This window comes from Amphiura filiformis, chromosome 1 (assembly GCF_039555335.1).
Source record: "Amphiura filiformis chromosome 1, Afil_fr2py, whole genome shotgun sequence".
Classification (NCBI taxonomy): domain Eukaryota; kingdom Metazoa; phylum Echinodermata; class Ophiuroidea; order Amphilepidida; family Amphiuridae; genus Amphiura; species Amphiura filiformis.
In genome coordinates this window covers 38,463,209-38,482,899 of record NC_092628.1, presented here as the reverse complement: position 1 = coordinate 38,482,899, position 19,691 = coordinate 38,463,209, and the positions used below count along the sequence as shown (strand labels likewise).

The 19,691-nt window shown below is 39.8% G+C and overlaps 14 non-coding genes across 14 annotated transcripts; 6 read left to right on the top strand and 8 right to left on the bottom strand.

Annotated features, from left to right (window-relative positions):
- The first annotated feature begins 224 nt into the window (after window positions 1-224).
- Window positions 225-296, top strand: Trnad-guc (transfer RNA aspartic acid (anticodon GUC)). Its single transcript has one exon. It is a non-coding gene; the product is annotated as a tRNA-Asp (tRNA).
- Window positions 297-731: 435 nt separating this feature from the next.
- On the bottom strand, window positions 732-805 carry Trnai-aau (transfer RNA isoleucine (anticodon AAU)). The gene has a single exon. It is a non-coding gene; the product is annotated as a tRNA-Ile (tRNA).
- A 309-nt stretch (window positions 806-1,114) lies between these two features.
- Window positions 1,115-1,186, top strand: Trnad-guc (transfer RNA aspartic acid (anticodon GUC)). Its single transcript has one exon. It is a non-coding gene; the product is annotated as a tRNA-Asp (tRNA).
- A 342-nt stretch (window positions 1,187-1,528) lies between these two features.
- Window positions 1,529-1,602, bottom strand: Trnai-aau (transfer RNA isoleucine (anticodon AAU)). Its single transcript has one exon. It is a non-coding gene; the product is annotated as a tRNA-Ile (tRNA).
- Window positions 1,603-1,908: 306 nt separating this feature from the next.
- On the top strand, window positions 1,909-1,980 carry Trnad-guc (transfer RNA aspartic acid (anticodon GUC)). The gene has a single exon. It is a non-coding gene; the product is annotated as a tRNA-Asp (tRNA).
- A 302-nt stretch (window positions 1,981-2,282) lies between these two features.
- Window positions 2,283-2,356, bottom strand: Trnai-aau (transfer RNA isoleucine (anticodon AAU)). Its single transcript has one exon. It is a non-coding gene; the product is annotated as a tRNA-Ile (tRNA).
- Window positions 2,357-9,829: 7,473 nt separating this feature from the next.
- Trnad-guc (transfer RNA aspartic acid (anticodon GUC)) lies at window positions 9,830-9,901 on the top strand. Its single transcript has one exon. It is a non-coding gene; the product is annotated as a tRNA-Asp (tRNA).
- Window positions 9,902-10,253: 352 nt separating this feature from the next.
- On the bottom strand, window positions 10,254-10,327 carry Trnai-aau (transfer RNA isoleucine (anticodon AAU)). The gene has a single exon. It is a non-coding gene; the product is annotated as a tRNA-Ile (tRNA).
- An 883-nt stretch (window positions 10,328-11,210) lies between these two features.
- On the bottom strand, window positions 11,211-11,284 carry Trnai-aau (transfer RNA isoleucine (anticodon AAU)). Its single transcript has one exon. It is a non-coding gene; the product is annotated as a tRNA-Ile (tRNA).
- A 2,022-nt stretch (window positions 11,285-13,306) lies between these two features.
- Window positions 13,307-13,378, top strand: Trnad-guc (transfer RNA aspartic acid (anticodon GUC)). Its single transcript has one exon. It is a non-coding gene; the product is annotated as a tRNA-Asp (tRNA).
- A 2,124-nt stretch (window positions 13,379-15,502) lies between these two features.
- Trnai-aau (transfer RNA isoleucine (anticodon AAU)) lies at window positions 15,503-15,576 on the bottom strand. Its single transcript has one exon. It is a non-coding gene; the product is annotated as a tRNA-Ile (tRNA).
- Window positions 15,577-16,457: 881 nt separating this feature from the next.
- Window positions 16,458-16,531, bottom strand: Trnai-aau (transfer RNA isoleucine (anticodon AAU)). Its single transcript has one exon. It is a non-coding gene; the product is annotated as a tRNA-Ile (tRNA).
- A 2,031-nt stretch (window positions 16,532-18,562) lies between these two features.
- On the top strand, window positions 18,563-18,634 carry Trnad-guc (transfer RNA aspartic acid (anticodon GUC)). The gene has a single exon. It is a non-coding gene; the product is annotated as a tRNA-Asp (tRNA).
- Window positions 18,635-18,987: 353 nt separating this feature from the next.
- Window positions 18,988-19,061, bottom strand: Trnai-aau (transfer RNA isoleucine (anticodon AAU)). The gene has a single exon. It is a non-coding gene; the product is annotated as a tRNA-Ile (tRNA).
- Window positions 19,062-19,691: the final 630 nt, after the last annotated feature.

The window sequence follows — 19,691 nt, the reverse complement described above, 5'->3', positions numbered from 1 at the left end:
GAAAAATGATGAAAGGATGTAATCATATTTTAAAACTGCACTTAAAAAGGTTAACCTGTTAACAAAATGTACATGAAGGGTCACAATTTAAACTGAAAGTCAGCATTTTGTCTTTTGTCAGCAAAAGAGAAAATACAACAAAAATCAAAGGAGCTAAAAAATTAACTTGTCTATTACAATACTCGTTATATCACTAGTTTTGTAGGAAAGTTTCATCACGTCAATCCTCGATAGTATAGTGGTGAGTATCCCCGCCTGTCACGCGGGAGACCGGGGTTCAATTCCCCGTCGGGGAGGCGATTACTTATTTTTATCCTATTTGTCACGTAAGCTAACCGGCCATGTGATAGCTTAATTTATTCAATTAGTGTACCATGCCCTATTAAAGAACCTTCGTTAGATCAAAACCCCACCCCTCTTTCCAAGAAAAATGATGAAAGGATGTAATCTGATTTTAAAACTGCACTTAAAAAGGTTAACCTGTTAACAAAATGTACATGAAGGGTCACAATTTATACAGAAAATAGCTTCAAACCAAGAACATTTTCAGTTTTAACAAATTTTTAAATAACGTGCTAAAGACCTTATTGATACATTTCACGCTTATATGGAAATGATATTGTAATATTTAAAGCGTTAATAACGCTTGGAATTCATTGACACATATAAACAAACAGAAAAAGACAAGAAGAAATGAAAAATTAAAATACACAAAATCTTAATTTACCATCTGGCCAGTATGGGGCTCGAACCCACGACATTCGCGTTATTAGCACGACGCTCTAACCAACTGAGCTAACCGGCCATGTGATAGCTTACTTTATTCAATTAGTGTACCATGCCCTATAAAAGAACCTTCGTTAGATCACCCCACCTTTTCCCAAGAAAAATGATGAAAGGATGTAATCAGATTTTATTTAAAACTGCACTTAAAAAGGTTAACCTGTTAACAAAATGTACATGAAGGGTCACAATTTAAACAGAATGTCAGCATTTTGTCTTTTGTCAGCAAAAGAGAAAATATAACAAAAATCAAAGGAGCTAAAAAAGATTAACTTGTCTATTACAATACTTGTTATATCACTAGTTTTGTAGGAAAGTTTCATCACGTCAATCCTCGATAGTATAGTGGTGAGTATCCCCGCCTGTCACGCGGGAGACCGGGGTTCAATTCCCCGTCGGGGAGGTTATTACTTATTTTTATCCTATTTGTCACGTAAGAACAATTACATAATAATAACCCCTTTGTGCATAATATTAAACACACAGTGTCTTTTTTCTTCAAACATTTGTGCATTTATATTTTTATGTTTTAAAATAGCTTCAAACCAAGAACATTTTCAGTTTTAAAATTTTTTAAATGACGTGCTAAAGACCTTATTGATACATTTCACGCTAATGGGTGTTATATGGAAATGATGTGGTAATATTTAAAGCGTTAATAACGCTTGGAATTCATTGACATAAACAAACAGAAGAAGACAAGAAGAAATGAAAAATAAAAATACAAAAATCTTAATTTACCATCTGGCCAGTATGGGGCTCGAACCCACGACATTCGCGTTATTAGCACGACGCTCTAACCAACTGAGCTAACCGGCCATGTGATAGCTTAATTTATTCAATTAGTGTACCATGCCCTATAAAAGAACCTTCGTTAGATCACCCCCCCCCTTTTCCCAAGAAAAATGATGAAAGGATGTAATCAGATTTTAAAACTGCACTTAAAAAGGTTAACCTGTTAACAAAATGTACATGAAGGGTCACAATTTAAACAGAAAGTCAGCATTTTGTCTTTTGTCAGCAAAAGAGAAAATATAACAAAAATCAAAGGAGCTAAAAAGATTAACTTGTCTATTACAATACTAGTTATATCACTAGTTTTGTAGAAAAGGTTAATCACGTCAATCCTCGATAGTATAGTGGTGAGTATCCCCGCCTGTCACGCGGGAGACCGGGGTTCAATTCCCCGTCGGGGAGGTTATTACTTATTTTTATCCTATTTGTCACGTAAGAACAATTGCATAATAATAACCCCTTCGTGCATAATATTAAACACACACTGTCTTTTTTCTTCAAACATTTGTGCATTTTCAGTTTTAACAAATTTTTAAATGACGTGCTAAAGACCTTATTGATACATTTCACGCTAATGGGTGTTATATGGAAATGATGTGGTAATATTTAAAGCGTTAATAACGCTTGGAATTCATTGACATAAACAAACAGAAAAAGACAAGAAGAAATGAAAAATAAAAAACACAAAATCTTAATTTACCATCTGGCCAGTATGGGGCTCGAACCCACGACATTCGCGTTATTAGCACGACGCTCTAACCAACTGAGCTAACCGGCCATGTGATAGCTTAATTTATGCAATTAGTGTACCATGCCCTATAAAACAACCTTCGTTAGATCAAAACTCCCCCTTTTCCCAAGAAAAATGATGAAAGGATGTAATCATATTTTAAAACTGCACTTAAAAAGGTTAACCTGTTAACAAAATGTACATGAAGGGTCACAATTTAAACTGAAAGTCAGCATTTTGTCTTTTGTCAGCAAAAGAGAAAATACAACAAAAATCAAAGGAGCTAAAAAAATTAACTTGTCTATTACAATACTCGTTATATCACTAGTTTTGTCGTTTTGTAATTAGTTGTCGTATGGGAGTCACCGGCCTCGGGCCTACCGGCCCTGCGGCCTTGATGTTTGTTGCTGATGGCGGGGACAGCGGTCATACTAAGTTTCTTGCCCTGCGGGGCCCTTTTATATTTGAAATCACTTGGAGTGTTTAGTTGTCGTATGGGAGTCTCCAGCCTCGGCCCTGCCGGACCTGCGGCCTTAATATTTTTGTTGATGGTGGGGTCAGCGGTCACACTAGCTTTCTTGCCCTGCGGGGCCCTTTTTATATTGGAACTCACTTGGAGTGTTTAGTTGTCGTATGGGAGTCACCGGCCTCGGGCCTGCCGGCCTGCGGCCTTGATGTTTGTTGCTGATGGCGGGGACAGCGGTCATACTAAGTTTCCTGCCCTGCGGGGCCCTTTTATATTTGAAGTCACTTGGAGTATTTAGTTGTCGTATGGGAGTCTCCGGCCTCGGGCCTGCCGGTCCTGCGGCCTTGATGTTTTTTGTTGATGGTGGGGACAGGGGTCACACTAGCTTTGTTGCCCTGCGGGGCCCTTTTATATTGGAACTCAATTGGAGTGTTTAGTTGTCGTATGGGAGTCGCCGGCCCTGCGGCCTTGATGTTTGTTGCTGATGGTGGGGACAGTGGTCATACTAGGTTTGTTGCCCTGCGGGGCCTTATTATATTTGAACTCACTTGGAGTGTTTAGTTGTCGTATGGGAGTCTCCGGCCTCGGCCCTGCCGGACCTGCGGCCTTAATATTTTTGTTTATGGTGGGGACAGCGGTCACACTAGCTTTCTTGCCCTGCGGGGCACTTTTTTTTTTGGAACTCACCTGGCGTGTTTAGTTGTCGTATGGGCGTCTCCGGCGTGCGGCCTTGATGTTTTTTGTTGATGTTGGGGACAGCGGTAACACTAAATTTCTTGCCCTGCGGGGCCCTTTTATATTGGAACTCACTTGGAGTGTTTAGTTGTCGTATGGGAGTCTCCGGCCTTGGGCCTACCGGCCCTGTGGCTCTAATATTATTGTTGATGGTGGGGACTGCGGTCACACTAGCTTTCTTGCCCTGCGGGGCCCTTTTATATTGGAACTCACTTGGAGTGTTTAGTTGTCGTATGGGAGTCACCGGACTCGGGCCTGCCGGCCATGCGGCCTTGATGTTTGTTGCTGATGGTGGGGACAGCGGTAACACTAAATTTCTTGATTTGCGGGGCCCTTTTATATTGGAACTCACTTGGAGTGTTTAGTTGTCGTATGGGAGTCTCTGGCCTCAGGCCTACCGGCCCTGTGGCTCTAATATTATTGTTGATGGTGGGGACTGCGGTCACACTAGCTTTCTTGCCCTGCGGGGCCCTTTTATATTGGAACTCACTTGGAGTGTTTAGTTGTCGTATGGGAGTCACCGGACTCGGGCCTGCCGGCCATGCGGCCTTGATGTTTGTTGTTGATGGTGGGGACAGCGGTCACACTAGCTTTGTTGCCCTGCGGGGCCCTTTTATATTGGAACTCATTTGGAGTGTTTAGTTGTCGTATGGGAGTCACCGGCCTCGGGCCTGCCGGCTCTGCGGCCTTGATGTTTGTTGTTGATGGTGGGGACAGCGGTCACACTAGCTTTGTTGACCTGCGGGGCCCTTTTATATTGGAACTCACTTGGAGTGTTTAGTTGTCGTATGGAGTCACCGGCCTCAGGCCTGCCGGCCCTGCGGCCTTGATGTTTGTTGCTCATGGCGGGGACAGCGGTCATACTAAGTTTCCTGCCCTGCGGGGCCCTTTTATATTTGAAGTCACTTGGAGTATTTAGTTGTCGTATGGGAGTCACCGGCCTCGAGCCTGTCGGCCCTGCGGCCTTGATGTTTTTTGTTGATGGTGGGGACAGCGGTCACACTAGCTTTGTTGCCCTGCGGGGCCCTTTTATATTGGAACTCACTTGGAGTGTTTAGTTGTCGTATGGGAGTCACCGGCCTCGGACCTGCCGGCCCTGCGGCCTTGATGTTTTTTGTTGATGTTGGGGACAGCTGTCACACTAAATTTCTTGCCCTGCGGGGCCCTTTGATATTGGAACTCAATTGGAGTGTTTAGTTGTCGTATGGGAGTCGCCGGCCCTGCGGCCTTGATGTTTGTTGCTGATGGTGGGGACAGTGGTCATACTAAGTTTCTTGCCCTGCGGGGCCTTATTATATTTGAACTCACTTGGAGTGTTTAGTTGTCGTAAGGGAGTCTCCGGCCTCGGCCCTGCCGGACCTGCGGCCTTAATATTTTTGTTTATGGTGGGGACAGCGGTCACACTAGCTTTCTTGATTTGCGGGGCACTTTTTATATTGGAACTCACTTGGAGTGTTTAGTTGTCGTATGGGAGTCACCGGCCTCAGGCCTGCCGGCCCTGCGGCCTTGATGTTTTTGTTGATGTTGGGGACAGCGGTAACACTAAATTTCTTGATTTGCGGGGCCCTTTTTATATTGGAACTCACTTGGAGTGTTTAGTTGTCGTATGGGAGTCTCCGGCCTTGGGCCTACCGGCCCTGTGGCTCTAATATTATTGTTGATGGTGGGGACTGCGGTCACACTAGCTTTCTTGCCCTGCGGGGCCCTTTTATATTGGAACTCACTTGGAGTGTTTAGTTGTCGTATGGGAGTCACCGGAATCGGGCCTGCCGGCCATGCGGCCTTGATGTTTGTTGCTGATGGTGGGGACAGCGGTAACACTAAATTTCTTGACCTGCGGGGCCCTTTTTATATTGGAACTCACTTGGAGTGTTTAGTTGTCGTATGGAGTCTCCGGCCTCAGGCCTACCGGCCCTGTGGCTCTAATATTATTGTTGATGGTGGGGACTGCGGTCACACTAGCTTTCTTGCCCTGCAGGGGCCCTTTTATATTGGAACTCACTTGGAGTGTTTAGTTGTCGTATGGGGAGTCACCGGACTCAGGCCTGCCGGCCATGCGGCCTTGATGTTTGTTGTTGATGGTGGGGACAGCGGTCACACTAGCTTTGTTGCCCTGCGGGGCCCTTTTATATTGGAACTCATTTGGAGTGTTTAGTTGTCGTATGGGAGTCACCGGCCTCGGGCCTGCCGGCTCTGCGGCCTTGATGTTTGTTGTTGATGGTGGGGACAGCGGTCACACTAGCTTTGTTGATTTGCAGGGGCCCTTTTATATTGGAACTCACTTGGAGTGTTTAGTTGTCGTATGGAGTCACCGGCCTCAGGCCTGCCGGCCCTGCGGCCTTGATGTTTGTTGCTCATGGCGGGGACAGCGGTCATACTAAGTTTCCTGCCCTGCGGAGCATTTTTATATTTGAAGTCACTTGGAGTATTTAGTTGTCGTATGGGAGTCACCGGCCTCGAGCCTGTCGGCCCTGCGGCCTTGATGTTTTTTGTTGATGGTGGGGACAGGGGTCACACTAGCTTTGTTGATTTGCGGGGCCCTTTTATATTGGAACTCACTTGGAGTGTTTAGTTGTCGTATGGAGTCACCGGCCTCGGACCTGCCGGCCCTGCGGCCTTGATGTTTTTTGTTGATGTTGGGGACAGCTGTCACACTAAATTTCTTGCCCTGCGGGGCCCTTTGATATTGGAACTCACTTGGAGTGTTTAGTTGTCGTATGGGAGTCACCGGCCTCGAGCCTGTCGGCCCTGCGGCCTTGATGTTATTTGTTGATGTTGGGGACAGCAGTCACACTAAGTTTCTTGCCCTGTGGGGCCTAGTTATATTGGAACTCACTTGGAATGTGAAGTTGTCGTATGGGAGTCTGCGGCCTCGGGCCTCCTGGCCCTGCGGCCTTGATGTTTCTTGTTGATGGTGGGGACAGCGGTCACACTAGCTTTGTTGCCCTGCGGGGCCCTTTTTATATTAGAACTCACTTGGAGTGCTTAGTTGTCGTATGGGAGTCTCCGGCCTCGGGCCTGCCGGCCCTGCGGCCTTGATGTTTTTGCTGATGGTGGGGACAGCGGTCACACTAAATTTCTTGCCCTGCGGGGCCCTTTTATATTGGAACTTACTTGGAGTGTTTAGTTGTCGTATGGGAGTCACCGGCCTCGGGCCTGCCGGTCCTGCGGCCTTGATGTTTTTGTTGATGGTAGGGACAGCGGTGACACAAGCTTTCTTACCCTGCGGGCCCTTTTATATTGGAACTCACTTGGAGTGTTTAGTTGTCGTATGGGAGTCACCGGCCTCGGGCCTGTCGGCCCTGCGGCCTTGATGTTTTTGGTTGATGTTGGGGACAGCAGTCACACTAAGTTTCTTGCCCTGTGGGGCCTATTTATATTGGAACTCACTTGGAGTGTTGGAGTTGTCGTATGGGAGTCTGCGGCCTCGGGCCTGCTGGCCCTGCGGCCTTGATGTTTTTTGTTGATGGTGGGGACAGTGGTCACACTAGCTTTGTTGCCCTGCGGGGCCCTTTTATATTGGAACTCACTTAGAGTGTTTAGTTGTCGTATGGGAGTCTCCGGCCTCTGGCCTGCCGGCCCTGCGGCCTTGCAAACGATACACTAATGAGCGCAAATATCGCTATTAGCACACACTACGCTATTAGCGCTAATAGAGATAATAGCGTCTACCATTTGCAGAAAGTGAACAATTTGGCACATAATACAATGAGTTGTAAAATGGTTATTAGCATACCTGTCTCTATTAGCTCTAATAGCGCTAATAGCATGCCTTACGCTATTAGCGCTAATAGCACATCTCACACTAATGAGTGCTATTAGCGCTAGCACCTACCATCTGTAGAAAATGGTCAATTTTAAAATTTGCAAACGATACACTAATGAGCGCTAATATCGCTATTAGCGCACACTACGCTATTAGCGCTAATAGCGCTAGTAGCACACCTTACGCTATTAGCGGTAATAGCGCGCCTCGCGCTAATGAGTGCTATTAGCGCTAATAGCGTCTACCATTCGCAGAAAATGAACAATTTGGCACATAATACAATGAGTCATAATATCGTTATAAGCATATCTGTCGGTATTAGCGCTAATAGCGCTAATAGCATGCCTTACGCTATTAGCGCTAATGGCGCATCTCATGCTAATGAGTGCTATTAGCGCTAATAGCGCTAATAGCACCTACCATCCGTAGAAAATATAATATCGTTATTAGCATACCTGTCGGTATTAGCGCTAATAGCGCTAATAGCACGCCTTAGGCTATTAGCGCTAATAGCATATCTCACGCTAATGAGTGCTATTAGCGCTATTAGCGCTAATAGCGCTAATAGCACCTACCATCCGTAGAAAATGGTCAATTTTAAAATTTGCAAACGATACACTAATGAGCGCTAATATCGTTATTAGCACACACTACGCTATTAGCACTAATAGCGCTAGTAGCACACCTTACGTTATTAGCGCTAATAGCGCACCTCGCGCTAATGAGTGCTATTAGTGCTATTAGCGCTAATAGCGCTAATAGCACCTACCATCCGTAGAAAATATAATATCGTTATTAGCATACATGTCGCTATTAGCGCTAATAGCGCGCTTTCCCTAGACTTAGAATCTTTTTAAATTTAGCACAATTGCATATGACGTGCTATTACTCGCTATTAGCGCTAATAGTGCCATTAGCGCTAATAGCACGCTTTCCCTAGAGTTAGAATATTTTCAAATTTATCATAATTGCATATGACGTGCTATTAATCGCTATTAGCGCGCTTTCCCTAGACTTAAAATCTTTTAAATTTAGCACAATTGCATATGACGTGCTATTACTCGCTAATAACACGCTTTCCTTAGAGTTAAAATCTTTTCAAATTGAGCACAATTGCATATGACGTGCTATTAATCGCTATTAGCGCTAATAGCGCGCTTTCCCTAGACTTAGAATCTGTTTAAATTTAGCACAATTGCATATGACGTGCTATTACTCGCTATTAGCGATAATAGCACGTTTTCCCTAGAGTTAGAATATTTTTAAATTTAGCACAAGTGCATATGACGTGCTATTACTCGCTATTAGCGCTAATAGCACGCTTTCCTTAGAGTTAGAATCTTTTCAAATTGAGCACAGTTGCATATGACGTGCTATTAATCTCTATTAGCGCGCTTTCCCTAGACTTAGAATCTGTTTAAATTGAGCACAATTGCATATGACGTGCTATTACTCGCTATTAGCGCTAATAGCGCTAATAGCACGTTTTCCCTAGAGTTAGAATATTTTCAAATTTAGCACAATTGCATATGACGTGCTATTAATCGCTATTAGCGCTAATAGCCCGCTTTTCCTAGACTTAAAATCTTTTAAATTTAGCACAATTGCATATGACGTGCTATTACTCGCTAATAACACGCTTTCCTTAGAGTTAGAATCTTTTCAAATTGAGCACAATTGCATATGACGTGCTATTACTCGCTATTAGCGCTAATAGTACGTTTCCCTAGACTTAGAATCTTTTTAAATTTAGCACAATTGTATATGACGTGCTATTACTCGTTATTAGCGCTATTAGCTATTACTCGCTATTAGCGCGCTTTCCCTAGAGCTAGAATCTTTTCACATTTAGCACAATTGCATATGTCGTGCTATTAATCGCTATTAGCGCTAATAGCGCTATTAGTGCTAATAGCGCACTTTCCTAGACTTAGAATCTTTTTAAATTTAGCACAATTGCATATGACATGCTATTAATTGCTATTAGCGCTAATAGCGCACTTTCCCTATAGTTAGATTATTTTCAAATTTAGCACAATTGCATATGACGCTAATAATACGCTAATTAATGCTAATTCTTGAGTGGCTCTTAGCAGAATTAACGCTTTTTTGGATAGTGCTAATAGCGCTATTTTTCATAGACTCTATACACTAATTTCGTGCTAATAGCAGTTTTAGCAAAATAGCGCTAATTCTGCTAAGAGCCAATCCCGCACCATCCTCTGAGCTAACCGGCCATGTGATAGCTTAATTTATGCAATTAGTGTACCATGCCCTATAAAATTAATAAAAGAACATTCGTTTAAAACTTCCCCCTTTTCCGAAGAAAAATGATGAAAGGATGTAATCAGATTTTAAAACTGCACTTAAAAAGGTTAACCTGTTAACAAAATGTACATGAAGGGTCACAATTTAAACAGAAAGTCAGCATTTTGTCTTTTGTTAGCAAAAGAGAAAATACAAAAAAAATCAAAGGAGCTAAAAAGATTAACTTGTCTATTACAATACTATATAGTTATATCACTAGTTTTGTAGGAAAGTTTAATCACGTCAATCCTCGATAGTATAGTGGTGAGTATCCCCGCCTGTCACGCGGGAGACCGGGGTTCAATTCCCCGTCGGGGAGACTATTACTTATTTTTTCCCCTATTTGTCACGTAAGAACAATTACATAATAATAACTCCTTTGTGCATAATATGAAATACACACTGTCTTTTTTCTTCAAACATTTGTGTATTTATATTTTTATGTTTTAAAATAGCTTCAAACCAAGAACATTTTCAGTTTTGAACAAGTTTTTTTAAATGACGTGCTAAAGACCTTATTGATACATTTCACGCTAATGAGCGTTATATGGAAATGATGTGGTAATATTTAAAGCGTTAATAACGCCTGGAATTCATTGACACATATAAACAAATAGAAAAAGACAAGAAGAAATGAAAAATAAAAGTACACAAAATGTTAGTTTACCAACTGGCCAGTATGGGGCTCGAACCCACGACATTCGCGTTATTAGCACGACGCTCTAACCAACTGAGCTAACCGGCCATATGATAGCTTAATTTATGCAATTAGTGTACCATGCCCTATAAAAGAACCTTCGTTAGATCAAAACTCCCCCCCCCTTTTCCCAAGAAAATGATGAAAGGATGTAATCAGATTTTAAAACTGCACTTAAAAAGGTTAACCTGTTAACAAAATGTACATGAAGGGTCACAATTTAAACAGAAAGTCAGCATTTTGTCTTTTGTCAGCAAAAGAGAAAATAAAACAGAATTCAAAGTTTCATCACGTTCAGGACTCATGTGCACTTGCTTTATCCCGATTCCATGCTCGCTCTCGCAGGTTTTCTCCGGGATCTCCGGTTTCCTCCTGCTTTCAAAAAATCGGTGATTAGTAATGTTGTTTGGTTATCAAAAACTTCCTTCACCCAATGGAATTTGGGGAGCTGCACATATAATTGGTGGATGTTACAATCTAAGTGCGGATAGGTATGCGCCTAAGGTTCGGCTGCAACTGGCCTAGATGATGCGATCTGATTGTGATGATTCACCATGGCAGCGAAATTACAGCGCTTTGAATCCTTCAAGATCTAGATGGAAAAAGGCGCTATATAAACCGAAATTTATTTATTAATCCTCGATAGTATATGGAAATGATGTGGTAATAGGCGTTAATAACGTCCTCCGTTGGAATTCATTGAAACATATAAACAAACAGAAAAAGACAAGAAGAAATGAAAAATAAAAATACACAAAATGTTAATTAACCATCTGGCCACATATAGTATATGGTAATGATAGTATATGGAAATGATGTGGTAATAGGCGTTAATAACGTCCTCCGTTGGAATTCATTGAAACATATAAACAAACAGAAAAATACAAGAAAAAATGAAAAATAAAAATACACAAAATCTTAATTTACCATCTGGCCAGTATGGGGCTCGAACCCACGACATTCGCGTTATTAGCACGACGCTCTAACCAACTGAGCTAATCGGCCATGTGATAGCTTAATTTATTCAATTAGTGTACCATGCCCTATTAAAGAACCTTCGTTAGATCAAAACCCCACCCCTTTTCCCAAGAAAAATGATGAAAGGATGTAATCAGTTTTTAAAACTGCACTTAAAAAGGTTAACCTGTTAACAATATGTACATGAAGGGTCACAATTTAAACAGAAAGTTGCATATGACGTGCTATTAATCGCTATTAGCGCAAATAGCGCGCTTTCCCTAGACTTAGAATCTTTTTAAATTTAGCACAATTGCATATGACGTGCTATTACTCGCTATTAGCGCTAATAGTGCCATTAGCGCTAATAGCACGCTTTCCCTAGAGTTAGAATATTTTCAAATTTAGCATAATTGCATATGACGTGCTATTAATCGCTATTAGCGCGCTTTCCCTAGACTTAAAATCTTTTAAATTTAGCACAATTGCATATGACGTGCTATTACTCGCTAATAACACGCTTTCCTTAGAGTTAAAATCTTTTCAAATTGAGCACAATTGCATATGACGTGCTATTAATCGCTAATAGCGCGCTTTCTCTAGACTTAGAATCTGTTTAAATTTAGCACAATTGCATATGACGTGCTATTACTCGCTATTAGCGATAATAGCACGTTTTCCCTAGAGTTAGAATATTTTTAAATTTAGCACAAGTGCATATGACGTGCTATTACTCGCTATTAGCGCTAATAGCACGCTTTCCTTAGGGTTAGAATCTTTTCAAATTGAGCACAGTTGCATATGACGTGCTATTAATCTCTATTAGCGCGCTTTCCCTAGACTTAGAATCTGTTTAAATTTAGCACAATTGCATATGACGTGCTATTACTCGCTATTAGCGCTAATAGCGCTAATAGCACGTTTTCCTTAGACTTAGAATATTTTCAAATTTAGCACAATTGCATATGACGTGCTATTAATCGCTATTAGCGCTAATAGCCCGCTTTTCCTAGACTTAAAATCTTTTAAATTTAGCACAATTGCATATGACGTGCTATTACTCGCTAATAACACGCTTTCCTTAGAGTTAGAATCTTTTCGAATTGAGCACAATTGCATATGACGTGCTATTACTCGCTATTAGCGCTAATAGTACGTTTTCCCTAGACTTAGAATGTTTTTAAATTTAGCACAATTGTATATGACGTGCTATTACTCGTTATTAGCGCTATTAGCTATTAGCGCTAATAGCGCGCTTTCCCTAGACTTAGAATCTGTTTAAATTTAGCACAATTGCATATGACGTGCTATTACTCGCTATTAGCGCGCTTTCCCTAGAGCTAGAATATTTTCACATTTAGCACAATTGCATATGTCGTGCTATTAATCGCTATTAGCGCTATTAGCGCTATTAGCGCTAATAGCACGCTTTCCCTAGACTTAGAATCTTTTTAAATTTACCACAATTGCATATGACATGCTATTAATTGCTATTAGCGCTATTAGCGCTAATAGCGCACTTTCCCTATAGTTAGATTATTTTCAAATTTAGCACAATTGCATATGACGCTAATAATACGCTAATTAATGCTAATTCTTGAGTGGCTCTTAGCAGAATTAACGCTTTTTGGATAGTGCTAATAGCGCTATTTTTCATAGACTCTATACACTAATTTCGTGCTAATAGCAGTTTTAGCAAAATAGCGCTAATTCTGCTAAGAGCCAATCCGCACCTTCCTCTGAGCTAACCGGCCATGTGATAGCTTAATTTATGCAATTAGTGTACCATGCCCTATAAAATTAATAAAAGAACCTTCGTTTAAAACTTCCCCCTTTTCCGAAGAAAAATTATGAAAGGATGTAATCAGATTTTAAAACTGCACTTAAAAAGGTTAACCTGTTAACAAAATGTACATGAAGGGTCACAATTTAAACAGAAAGTCAGCATTTTGTCTTTTGTTAGCAAAAGAGAAAATACAAAAAAAATCAAAGGAGCTAAAAGATTAACTTGTCTATTACAATACTATATAGTTATATCACTAGTTTTGTAGGAAAGTTTAATCACGTCAATCCTCGATAGTATAGTGGTGAGTATCCCCGCCTGTCACGCGGGAGACCGGGGTTCAATTCCCCGTCGGGGAGACTATTACTTATTTTTTTTCCCCTATTTGTCACGTAAGAACAATTACATAATAATAACTCCTTTGTGCATAATATGAAATACACACAGTCTTTTTTCTTCAAACATTTGTGTATTTATATTTTTATGTTTTAAAATAGCTTCAAACCAAGAACATTTTCAGTTTTGAACAAGTTTTTTTAAATGACGTGCTAAAGACCTTATTGATACATTTCACGCTAATGAGCGTTATATGGAAATGATGTGGTAATATTTAAAGCGTTAATAACGCCTGGAATTCATTGACACATATAAACAAATAGAAAAAGACAAGAAGAAATGAAAAACTAGATATATTGCATCCTCAGAAGGCTGCGAAGTCCAGCCGTGACCTTGAAGTGACTTCACAGTTATCTGACATGCAGTGTTTGAAATTGGTGCCTCCGATCCCATATACGCTAATTCTTTAGTCATAATGAAGTTAATTATTGTGATTTTTATAACATACATATCTCTAACATTAATATAATAAGGCGTAATCGTGTTGTTGTTTTCCTTGAAAGACGGTATAAAAAGAACACAGCAAAAATGTACATACCTTATACGAGAGCTCATAGCATATAGCAATGTGTTGCAATAGAAAAATGTACCATGGCGTCCGACTTTAGAAAATTAATAATGTGATGGTAATCGGTCAGTGCCATAGAGTGCTATAGAGTGCTTGCACGGAAGGTCATTAGTTCAAATCATCCTCCAGACACGCTCCAGAAGACATGCAAATGCATGCAGCACAATACCAATCACCTGTGTAACTGGTATTGATCAAAGTAATTCTTTTGTACTCCATGCATTTGCATATCTTCTGGAGCGTGTCTGGAGGATGATTTGAACTAATGACCTTCCGTGCAAGCACTCTGTATGGATTTAAATAAAGTGCATCAAGTCAGTTTCTTTAGTATTATTAACATGCATGACTGACCAAGAGTAAATAGAACCTCTGAATAGAAAGGACAATTATCTGTTTACCAAAGCGGGACAATCTACATTCATAGATTATCTTCTATGAATAGCTGTCTATAAGATGATTATGTAACAGTATCAATAACTTGTGATCTACTCTGTCGTTTAGTGCAGTATGCTCTCACATTTTTGCCTAACTATACATCTTATGATTTTTAACGGTGTGTAGAGTAGCCTGCATTAGTGCCTAACTCTGTTATATTGGCTGTTAAGTTAGGCAAATTGTTTTACAATCACCGTTAGAAAGTGTCTGGTTTGCGAAATTGCAATTTTCATTTTATATCATTCCAATTGGATAAAATGTTCAATTTTACCCCCTTTTGACCTTTGGTTGACCTCTGGTGACCTTGAAAAGACCTCCATTATATTTTGAATCATACTAGAATTACAAATAACAATTTTTATTCAAATTGGATAAACTTTTAAATATTACCCCTTTTGACCCCAAAACAGACCCCTCCCTATGTTCAAACCAAATCTGATAATAACCCTATATGCACCCAATGCTATAGTCATTTTGGCATTATTCTGATGATCACAGAACTTAATATGCAGGAAGAAGTGAACTTTAAGGTGATTTTCAGTAATCAACCCTATTTTACCCCTTCATGACCTTGAACTCAAAATCCGTGTTTACCCTATAGACACCAGCTAATGTCAGTGCATATGTGTCAATCTCATCTCTGTACTATGTAATCTGTAGGAAAGGAAGCATTTTGAAAGTATTTGGTTATGTGCAGAAAAAATCCCTTAATGACCTTTGACCCCAAATCTGTGTTTACCCCATAGACTCCAACTATAGTCGATGCCGATGACCAAGTCTCATTGCGCTACCATGTAATCTGTAAAAGAAGAAGCATTTTTGGTAAAAATCGCATTTTTAGCCAAAATTACTCATGCGAGACATTTGACCCCAAATTGGCCATGTCAAATGTAAAACCTGGTGTAGTGGAGCCTTTGCCCAAGTTTGGTCAGAATCGGTCAAATAATTAGGGAGCTAGAGCCAATTATGTTAAATGTTGACAGAAAGAAAGAAAGAAAGAAAGAAGAAGAAACCACTGGGATTCAAGAGTCCAGCCGTTGCTCGGCTGGACTAATAAAAGTACACAAAATGTTAGTTTACCAACTGGCCAGTATGGGGCTCGAACCCACGACATTCGCGTTATTAGCACGACGCTCTAACCAACTGAGCTAACCGGCCATATGATAGCTTAATTTATGCAATTAGTGTACCATGCCCTATAAAAGAACCTTCGTTAGATCAAAACTTCCCCCCCCTTTTCCCAAGAAAATGATGAAAGGATGTAATCAGATTTTAAAACTGCACTTAAAAAGGTTAACCTGTTAACAAAATGTACATGAAGGGTCACAATTTAAACAGAAAGTCAGCATTTTGTCTTTTGTCAGCAAAAGAGAAAATAAAACAGAATTCAAAGTTTCATCACGTTCAGGACTCATGTGCACTTGCTTTATCCCGATTCCATGCTCGCTCTCGCAGGTTTTCTCCGGGATCTCCGGTTTCCTCCTGCTTTCAAAAAATCGGTGATTAGTAATGTTGTTTGGTTATCAAAACTTCCTTCACCCAATGGAATTTGGGGAGCTGCACATATAATTGGTGGATGTTACAATCTAAGTGCGGATAGGTATGCGCCTAAGGTTCGGCTGCAACTGGCCTAGATGATGCGATCTGATTGTGATGATTCACCATGGCAGCGAAATTACAGCGCTTTGAATCCTTCAAGATCTAGATGGAAAAAGGCGCTATATAAATCCGAAATTTATTTATTAATCCTCGATAGTATATGGAAATGATGTGGTAATAGGCGTTAATAACGTCCTCCGTTGGAATTCATTGAAACATATAAACAAACAGAAAAAGACAAGAAGAAATGAAAAATAAAATACACAAAATGTTAATTAACCATCTGGCCACATATAGTATATGGTAATGATAGTATATGGAAATGATGTGGTAATAGGCGTTAATAACGTCCTCCGTTGGAATTCATTGAAACATATAAACAAACAGAAAAATACAAGAAAAATGAAAAATAAAAATACACAAAATCTTAATTTACCATCTGGCCAGTATGGGGCTCGAACCCACGACATTCGCGTTATTAGCACGACGCTCTAACCAACTGAGCTAATCGGCCATGTGATAGCTTAATTTATTCAATTAGTGTACCATGCCCTATTAAAGAACCTTCGTTAGATCAAAACCCCACCCCTTTTCCCAAGAAAATGATGAAAGGATGTAATCAGTTTTTAAAACTGCACTTAAAAAGGTTAACCTGTTAACAATATGTACATGAAGGGTCACAATTTAAACAGAAAGTTGCATATGACGTGCTATTAATCGCTATTAGCGCAAATAGCGCGCTTTCCCTAGACTTAGAATCTTTTAAATTTAGCACAATTGCATATGACGTGCTATTACTCGCTATTAGCGCTAATAGCGCTATTAGCGCTAATAGCACGCTTTCCCTAGAGTTAGAATATTTTCAAATTTAGCATAATTGCATATGACGTGCTATTAATCGCTATTAGCGCGCTTTCCCTAGACTTAAAATCTTTTAAATTTAGCACAATTGCATATGACGTGCTATTACTCGCTAATAACACGCTTTCCTTAGAGTTAAAATCTTTTCAAATTGAGCACAATTGCATATGACGTGCTATTAATCGCTATTAGCGCTAATAGCGCGCTTTCTCTAGACTTAGAATCTGTTTAAATTTAGCACAATTGCATATGACGTGCTATTACTCGCTATTAGCGATAATAGCACGTTTTCCCTAGAGTTAGAATATTTTTAAATTTAGCACAAGTGCATATGACGTGCTATTACTCGCTATTAGCGCTAATAGCACGCTTTCCTTAGGGTTAGAATCTTTTCAAATTGAGCACAGTTGCATATGACGTGCTATTAATCTCTATTAGCGCGCTTTCCCTAGACTTAGAATCTGTTTAAATTTAGCACAATTGCATATGACGTGCTATTACTCGCTATTAGCGCTAATAGCGCTAATAGCACGTTTTCCCTAGAGTTAGAATATTTTCAAATTTAGCACAATTGCATATGACGTGCTATTAATCGCTATTAGCGCTAATAGCCCGCTTTTCCTAGACTTAAAATCTTTTAAATTTAGCACAATTGCATATGACGTGCTATTACTCGCTAATAACACGCTTTCCTTAGAGTTAGAATCTTTTCAAATTGAGCACAATTGCATATGACGTGCTATTACTCGCTATTAGCGCTAATAGTACGTTTTCCCTAGACTTAGAATGTTTTTAAATTTAGCACAATTGTATATGACGTGCTATTACTCGTTATTAGCGCTATTAGCTATTAGCGCTAATAGCGCGCTTTCCCTAGACTTAGAATCTGTTTAAATTTAGCACAATTGCATATGACGTGCTATTACTCGCTATTAGCGCGCTTTCCCTAGAGCTAGAATATTTTCACATTTAGCACAATTGCATATGTCGTGCTATTAATCGCTATTAGCGCTAATAGCGCTATTAGTGCTAATAGCGCACTTTCCTAGACTTAGAATCTTTTTAAATTTACCACAATTGCATATGACATGCTATTAATTGCTATTAGCGCTATTAGCGCTAATAGCGCACTTTCCCTATAGTTAGATTATTTTCAAATTTAGCACAATTGCATATGACGCTAATAATACGCTAATTAATGCTAATTCTTGAGTGGCTCTTAGCAGAATTAACGCTTTTTTGGATAGTGCTAATAGCGCTATTTTTCATAGACTCTATACACTAATTTCGTGCTAATAGCAGTTTTAGCAAAATAGCGCTAATTCTGCTAAGAGCCAATCCCGCACCTTCCTCTGAGCTAACCGGCCATGTGATAGCTTAATTTATGCAATTAGTGTACCATGCCCTATAAAATTAATAAAAGAACCTTCGTTTAAAACTTCCCCCTTTTCCGAAGAAAAATTATGAAAGGATGTAATCAGATTTTAAAACTGCACTTAAAAAGGTTAACCTGTTAACAAAATGTACATGAAGGGTCACAATTTAAACAGAAAGTCAGCATTTTGTCTTTTGTTAGCAAAAGAGAAAATACAAAAAAAATCAAAGGAGCTAAAAAGATTAACTTGTCTATTACAATACTATATAGTTATATCACTAGTTTTGTAGGAAAGTTTAATCACGTCAATCCTCGATAGTATAGTGGTGAGTATCCCCGCCTGTCACGCGGGAGACCGGGGTTCAATTCCCCGTCGGGGAGACTATTACTTATTTTTTCCCCTATTTGTCACGTAAGAACAATTACATAATAATAACTCCTTTGTGCATAATATGAAATACACACTGTCTTTTTTCTTCAAACATTTGTGTATTTATATTTTTATGTTTTAAAATAGCTTCAAACCAAGAACATTTTCAGTTTTGAACAAGTTTTTTTAAATGACGTGCTAAAGACCTTATTGATACATTTCACGCTAATGAGCGTTATATGGAAATGATGTGGTAATATTTAAAGCGTTAATAACGCCTGGAATTCATTGACACATATAAACAAACAGAAAAAGACAAGAAGAAATGAAAAATAAAAAGTACACAAAATGTTAGTTTACCAACTGGCCAGTATGGGGCTCGAACCCACGACATTCGCGTTATTAGCACGACGCTCTAACCAACTGAGCTAACCGGCCATGTGATAGCTTAATTTATGCAATTAGTGTACCATGCCCTATAAAAGAACCTTCGTTAGATCAAAACTCCCCCCTTTTCCCAAGAAAATGATGAAAGGATGTAATCAGATTTTAAAACTGCACTTAAAAAGGTTAACCTGTTAACAAAATGTACATGAAGGGTCACAATTTAAACAGAAAGTCAGCATTTTGTCTTTTGTCAGCAAAAGAGAAAATAAAACAGAATTCAAAGTTTCATCACGTTCAGGACTCATGTGCACTTGCTTTATCCCGATTCCATGCTCGCTCTCGCAGGTTTTCTCCGGGATCTCCGGTTTCCTCCTGCTTTCAAAAAATCGGTGATTAGTAATGTTGTTTGGTTATCAAAAACTTCCTTCACCCAATGGAATTTGGGGAGCTGCACATATAATTGGTGGATGTTACAATCTAAGTGCGGATAGGTATGCGCCTAAGGTTCGGCTGCAACTGGCCTAGATGATGCGATCTGATTGTGATGATTCACCATGGCAGCGAAATTACAGCGCTTTGAATCCTTCAAGATCTAGATGGAAAAAGGCGCTATATAAATCCGAAATTTATTTATTAATCCTCGATAGTATATGGAAATGATGTGGTAATAGGCGTTATTAA